We start from the raw sequence: 7,578 nt of genomic DNA, 5'->3' as shown, positions 1-7,578 counted from the left end.
AACAAATGAAAGAAACAGTCCAAGACCTGAAAAGGGAAATAGAAAAAATCAAGAAGACACAAACAGAGGGAATGCTGGAAATAGAAAATCTGAGTAAACGATCGGGAACTTCAGATGCAAGTATAATCAACAGAATGCAAGAGATGGAAGAGAGGATCTCTGGCGTCAAAGATACAGTAGAAGAAATAGATTCATCAGTTAAAGAAAACACTAAAGCCAACAAAGTCATGAACCATGATGTCCAAGAAATTTGGGACACCATGAAAAGACCAAACCTAAGAATAATAGGGGTAGAAGAAGGAGAAGAATACCAACTCAAGGGCACAGAAAATATGTTCAACAAGATCATAGAAGAAAACTTTCCCAACTTAAAGTGGAAATGCCTATGAAGATACAAGAAGCCTATAGAACACCAAACAGACTAGACCCCCCCCAAAAGTCCCCTTGCCACATAATAATTAAACAACTAAACGTACAGAATAAAGAAAGAATATTAAGAGCAGCAAAGGAAAAAGGCCAAGTGACGTATAAAGGCAAACCCATCAGAATAACACCTGATTTCTCAATGGAGACTTTGAAAGCCAGAAGGACTTGGACAGATGTAATGCAGACACTAAGAGACCATGGATACCAGCCTAGACTAATATACCCAGCAAAACTTTCAATCATCATAGATGGAGTGAACAAGACATTCCATGACAAAGCCAGATTTAAACAATACTTATCCACAAACCCAGCCCTACAGAAAGCACTAGAAGGAAAATTCCAACCTAAGGAAGTCAGATATACCCTCGAAAACACAGGCAATAGATAAAGCCACAGCAGTAAACCTCAGTGAAGAGAAGTACACACACATCACCACCAAAAAATAACAGGAATGAACAATCACTGGTCATTAATATCCCTCAATATCAATGGACTTAATTCACCTATAAAAAGACATAGGCTTACAGAATGGATACAAAAACAGGACCCATCTTTCTGCTGCATACAAGAAACACATCTCAAATTCAAAGATAGACACTACCTAAAAATAAAAGGCTGGGAAAAGACTTTCCAATCAAACGGTCTTAAGAAACAAGCAGGTGTAGCCATCCTGATATCCAGCAAAATAGACTTCAAACTAAAATCAATCAAAAGAGATCAAGAAGGGCATTACATACTCATCACAGGAAAGATCTACCAAGATGAAGTCTCAATTCTGAACATTTATGCCCCAAACACAAGGGCACCCACATATGTAAAAGAAACATTACCAAAGCTTAAATCACATATAAAACCCCACATATTAATAATGGGTGACCTCAACACCCCACTTTCACCACTGGACAGATCTCCCAAATCGAAACTTAACAGAGAAATAAAGGACTTAACTGATGTCATGACTCAAATGGACTTAATCGATATCTACAGAACATTCCATCCTAACAATAAAGAATATTTGTCAGGGACCAAACATGGACCATGGAAAAGTATGAGCTAGGCCAGAGAACAAGCCCCTACCCTAAACCAGATGCACCCAAAGATAAAGAACAGGTCAGGCAGGTCAGGTAGCATAGCAAGAGAACAATGGACCCTGACCAGTGTGACCTTACCAACTAGCAGCCTCACAACTTGCATGTAGCCCTTCACCTGCACGTCCCCCTTCACCTACACGTACGACACGTCATGCACCCTTTCCCTCCTTCCCTCCCCCTCCCATGCTATATAAGCCTTGCTGAGGAGAATAAAATTTGCAGCTTGATCAGAACACACTGTCTTGCTGTCTTCTCTCGTGTCTCCCCCATCCCTTTCATTCTCTCCCGAAGGTGGGTTGCAACCGTTGACACCCCGCTGGCCGGGGCAAATATACCTTCTTCTCAGCACCCCATGGAACCTTCTCTAAAATCAACCACATACTTGGCCACAAAACAAATCTCAACAGATACAAAAAAATTGGAATAACCTCCTGTGTTCTATCAGACCACCATGGTCTAAAGTTGGATTTCAACAACAACAAAAACTACAGAAAACCTACAATCTCATGGAAACTGAATAATACTCAACTGAATCACCAATGGGTTAAGGAAGAAATAAAGAAAGAAATTAAAGAATTCCTAGAGATCAACGAAAATGAAGACACCACATATCCAAACCTATGGGACACTATGAAAGCAGTACTAAAAGGGAAATTCATAGCACTAAATGCCCACATAAATAAGTTGGAGAAATCTCACACTAGTGACTTAACAGCACACCTGAAAGCTCTAGAACAAGAAGCAAAGTCTCCCAGGAAAAACAGACGTCAGGAAATTATCAAAGTGAGAGCTGAAATCAGTAAAATAGAAGCAAAGAGAACAGTAAAAAAAAAAAAAAATTAATGAAACAAAGAGTTGGTTCTTTGAGAAAATCAACAAGATAGACAAACCCTTATCCAAACTAACCAAAAGACAGAGAGAGAGCATCCAAATCAACAAAATCAGAAATGAAAAGGGGGACATAATAACAGACATTGAGGAAATCCAGAGAGTAATCAGGTCATACTTCAAAAACCTCTATTCCACAAAACTGGAAAACCTAAAAGAAATGGATAACTTTCTGGATAGGTACCACATACCTAAGTTAAATCAAGACCAGATAAACTATTTAAATAGTCCAAAACCCCTAACGAAATAGAAACAGTCATTAAAAGTCTCCCAACCAAAAAAAGCCCAGGACCAGATGGTTTCAGCACAGAATTCTACCAGATCTTCAAAGAAGAGTTAATACCAATACTCTCTAAATTGTTCCACACAATAGAAACAGAAGAAACATTACCAAACTCCTTCTATGAGGCTACAATTACCCTGATTCCTAAACCAAACAAATATACAACAAAGAAAGAGAACTACAGACCGATCTCCCTCATGAATATTGATGCAAAAATACTCAATAAAATACTGGCAAACAGACTCCAAGAACACATCAAAACAATTATCCACCATGATCAAGTAGGCTTCATTCCAGGGATGCAAGGGTGGTTCAACATACGAAAGGCCGTCAATGTAATACACCATATAAACAAACTCAAAGAAAAAAAAACACATGATCATCTCACTAGATGCAGAAAAAGCATTTGACCAAATCCAACACCCCTTCATGATAAAGGTCTTGGAGCGATCAGGAATACAGGGAACATACCTAAACATAATAAGGGCAATTTACAGCAAGCCAACAGCCAGCATCAAGTTAAATGGAGAGAAACTCAAAGCAATTCCACTAAAATCAGGAATGAGGCTTGAGTGACAACAAAGATTCCACCAAGGAACTGATACAGCTTATAAACACCTTCAGGAACATAGCAGGATACAAGATCAACTCAAAAAAATCAGTAGCCCTCCTATATACAATGGACAAAGAAGCTGACAAGGAAATCAGAGATACATCACCCTTTACAATAGCCACAAACGACATAAAATACCTTGGGGTAACACTAACCAAGCAAGTGAAGGACCTATATGACAAGAACTTTAAGTCCCTGAAAAAAGAAATTGAAGAAGATGTCAGAAAATGGAAAGTCTCCCATGCTCATGGATAGGCAGGACTAACAAAGTAAAAATGGCAATCTTACCAAAAGCAATTTAGAGATTCAATGCAATCCCCATCAAAATACCAACACAATTCTTCACAGACCTGGAAAGAATAATACTCAACTTCATATGGAAAAACAAAAAACCCAGGATAGCCAAAAGAATCCTGTACAATAACACAACCTCTGGAGGCATCACGATCCCTGACTTCAAGCTCTACTATAGAGCTACAGTAATAAAAAACAGCTTGGTACTGGCATAAAAACTGACATGTGCACCAATGGAATCGAATTGAAGACCCTGACATTAATCCGCACACCTATGAACATATAATTTTTGACAAAGAAGCCAAAAGTGTACAATGGAAAAAAGAAAGCATCCTCAACAAATGGTGCTGGCATACCTGGATATCAACATGTAAAAGGCTACAAATAGATCCATATCTATCACCGTGCACAAAACTTAAGTCCAAGTGGATCAAGGACCTCAACATAAATCCAGCTACTCTGAACCTGCTAGAAGAGAAAGTAGGAAGTAGCCTTGAACACATTGGCATAGGAGATCACTTCCTAAATAGAACACCAGTAGCACAGACACTGAGAGAAACAATCAATCAATGGGACCTCTTGAAACTGAGAAGCTTTTGTAGAGCAAAGGATACGGTCAACAAGGCAAAGTGACAGCCTACAGAATGGGAAAAGATCTTCACCAACCCCACATCTGACAGAGGACTGATATCCAGAATATATAAGGAACTCAAGAAATTAGACATCAAAATGCCCAACAGTTCAATTAAGAAATGGGCTATAAAACTAAACAGAGAATTCTCAACAGAGGAAACTCAAATGGCTGAAAGACATTTAAGGAATTGCTCAACATCCCTAATCATCAGGGAAATGCAAATCAAAACAACTCTGAGATACTACCTTACACCTGTCAGAATGGCTAAGATAAAAAACACTGAAGACACCTTATGCTGGAGAGGATGTGGAGCTAGGGGAACTCTCCTCCACTGCTGGTGGGAATGCAAGCTTGTACAACCACTTTGGAAATCAATATGATGCTTTCTTAGAAAATTGGGAATCAATCTCCCCCAAGATCCAGCTATACCACTCTTGGGCATATACCCAAGGAATGCTCAACCACACCACAAAAGCACTTGTTCAGCTATGTTCATATCAGCATTGTTTGTAATAGCCAGAACATGGAAACAACCTAGATGCCCTTCAACTGAAGAATGGATAAACAAAATGTGGTACATATACACAATGGAATACTACTCAGCAGAGAAAAACAATGACATCATGAGGTTTGCAGGCAAATGGATGGATCTAGAAAAAATCATCCTGAGTGAGGTAACCCAGACTCAGAAAGACAAACATGGTATGTACTCACTCATAGGAGGATACTAGATGTGGAACAAGGATGACTGGACTGCTACTCACATCACCAGGGAGGCTACCTGGAAAACAGGACCCCAAGAAAGACACGGGGATCACCCAATGACAGAGAAATGGAAGAGATCTACATAAACAGCCTGGACATGAGTGGGGGTAGTGAAGGGCAAGGGCCGAGGGAAAGAGAGCTTGGGGGAGCGGGAGACCCCAGCTGGATCAACAACAGAGAGGGAGAACAAGGAATAGGAGACCATGGTAAATGAAGACCACATGAGAATAGGAAGAAGCAAAGTGCTAGAGAGGCCCACAGAAATCCACAAAGATACCCCCACAACAGACTGCTGACAATGGTCGAGATACAGCCGGAACTGACCTACTCTGGTGATGGGATGGCCAAACACCCTAACTGTCATGCTAAAAACCCCATCCAACTACTGTAGTTGGAGTTTTCCTGCCTGGCCCACAGTCAGGACAAATCTCTGTCACCCGCCAGTCCCACAGCCACTCAAACCCGACCAAGTAAACACAGAGACTTATACTGGTTACAAACTGTATGGCCGTGGCAGGCTTCTTGCTAACTGTTCTTACAGCTTAAATTAATCCATTTCCATTAATCTATACCTTGCCACATGGCTCGTGGCTTACCGGTATCTTCACATTCTGTTTCTCATCTTGGCGGCTGGCAGTGTCTCTCTGACTCAGCCTTCCACTTCCCAGCTTTATTCTCCTCCTTGTCCCGCCTACACTTCCTGCCTAGCCAATGGCCAATCAGTGTTTTATTTATTGACTAATTAGCAACACATTTGCCATACAGAACATCCCACAGCAAACTACTAAGGATCTGTATGCTGAGATCCATGACTAGGCCCCGGGTGGATCTCTGGGAGTCCAATTAGTGAGAATGAGGAGGGTTTATATGAGTAAGAATTGTTGAGACCAAGGTTGGATAAAGCACAGGGACAAATAGCCAAATGAATGGAAACACATGAACTATGAACCAATGGCTGAGGGGTCACCAACTGGATCAGGCCCTCTGAATGGGTGAGACAGTTGATTGGCTTGATTTGTTTGGGAGGCATCAAGGCAGTGGGATGGGGTCCTGTGCTCAGTGCATGAGTTGGCTGTTTGAAACCTGGGGCCTATGCAGGATCACTTGGCTCGGCCTGGGAGGAGGGGACTGGACCTACCTGGACTGAGTCTACCAGGTTGATCTCAGTCCGTGGGGGAGGCTTTTCCTTGGAGGAGGTAGGAACGGGGGGTGGGCTGGGGGGAAGATGAGGGGGACGGGAGTGGGGAGAACAAGGGAATCCGTGGCTGATATGTAGAACTGAATTGTATTGCAAAATAAAAATAAAAATAAAAAAATAATAGTTTGCTATCTGTGTCAGTGGGTATCAGTGCCTTAATCTTTTTTAAAGTTCTAATAAAGATTCTGTAAACGATCCCTTGTTCCTTCTTCATGTGGTGATTTCTGTGTTGTTCAATCAACATGGGGGGAAGACTTTTGTTAGGAACAGACACCCACAGTTCCACAACAGCCAGACACAGACACAGTGGCAGATTCACAAAACAGCCTCCAAGTAGACACAGATCCTGACTCATACAAAAGGCAGACAGAGGAGAGAAAACAGAGGGTGTCTGCAGCAGAGAGTTCAAAACTGGGTTCACTCTTGTTTACATAGCAGAAAGTGGATGCGATTTCTCTTCTTCCTGTAAAAACCCTGACACATTATTGGTGACTCAGAGGAAACTACCAATGTGTCTAATTCAGGAACTTCAGGAAAAGCCAGTCTTCACCATCACTGTTTCTTGGGGCCTTCTCACAGAAAAGCTGAATCTGTTACATGAGGGAACAAAGAACGAATCTTTCATTTTTGCGTTTTTCATGCCTCCATCCATATGGATGACATGGCCAAACTTAACCTCCTCCTTCAGATAGCCCATGTTATCCATGACCTACATTAGCAATCTCTTGGGCATGCTTTCTCAGAGCAGAAATAAGCCCTTTTGGCTCTTTCCTATCACAAAATAGTGCTTTTAGCTGGTTTGGTGCTTTAAAAATATATGGCCCTGACCAACACATGCGTTTGAATGTTTGGCAGGTAGAGAGTGGCACCATTAGGACTGATGGCCCTGTCAGAGTAGGCGTGGCCTTGTTCAAGGAAGTATGTCACTTTGGGAGCAGGCTTTGAGGTCTCATCACTTCATCCTCTTCCCAGTGTGGAGCACAGTTTATTTTCTGTTGTCTGAATCAAGATGTAGAACTTTCAGCTCCTTCTCCAGCACCGTGTCTCCCTGCCTACAAGCTGCCATGATTCCTGCCATGACAATAATAGACTAAATCTGAACTGTAAGCCAGCCCCAATCAAATAAACGTTTTCCTTTATAAAAGTTGCAGTGCTCGTGGTATCTCTTCACAGCTATAGAGTTTTGCCTTGATGGTACCTTTTTTACATTTCCAATGAAGAGCAGGAAGCTTTCTTTTAATTGTGTTAATCACATTAACAATTACTGTACCTTTAATACTTTTTAATCAAAATATAATTACATCACCGACCTCTTCATTCCTTCTTTTAACCTGTCCTATGCCCCCTCCCTCAATCCTTCCTGTGACTTCACACTTCCTCTCAACC

The sequence above is a fragment of the Peromyscus californicus genome, unplaced genomic scaffold, assembly GCF_007827085.1.
Source record: "Peromyscus californicus insignis strain IS unplaced genomic scaffold, ASM782708v3 Scaffold_12__1_contigs__length_115047231, whole genome shotgun sequence".
Taxonomy (NCBI): domain Eukaryota; kingdom Metazoa; phylum Chordata; class Mammalia; order Rodentia; family Cricetidae; genus Peromyscus; species Peromyscus californicus.
Note: the sequence above shows the minus strand (reverse complement) of the source record.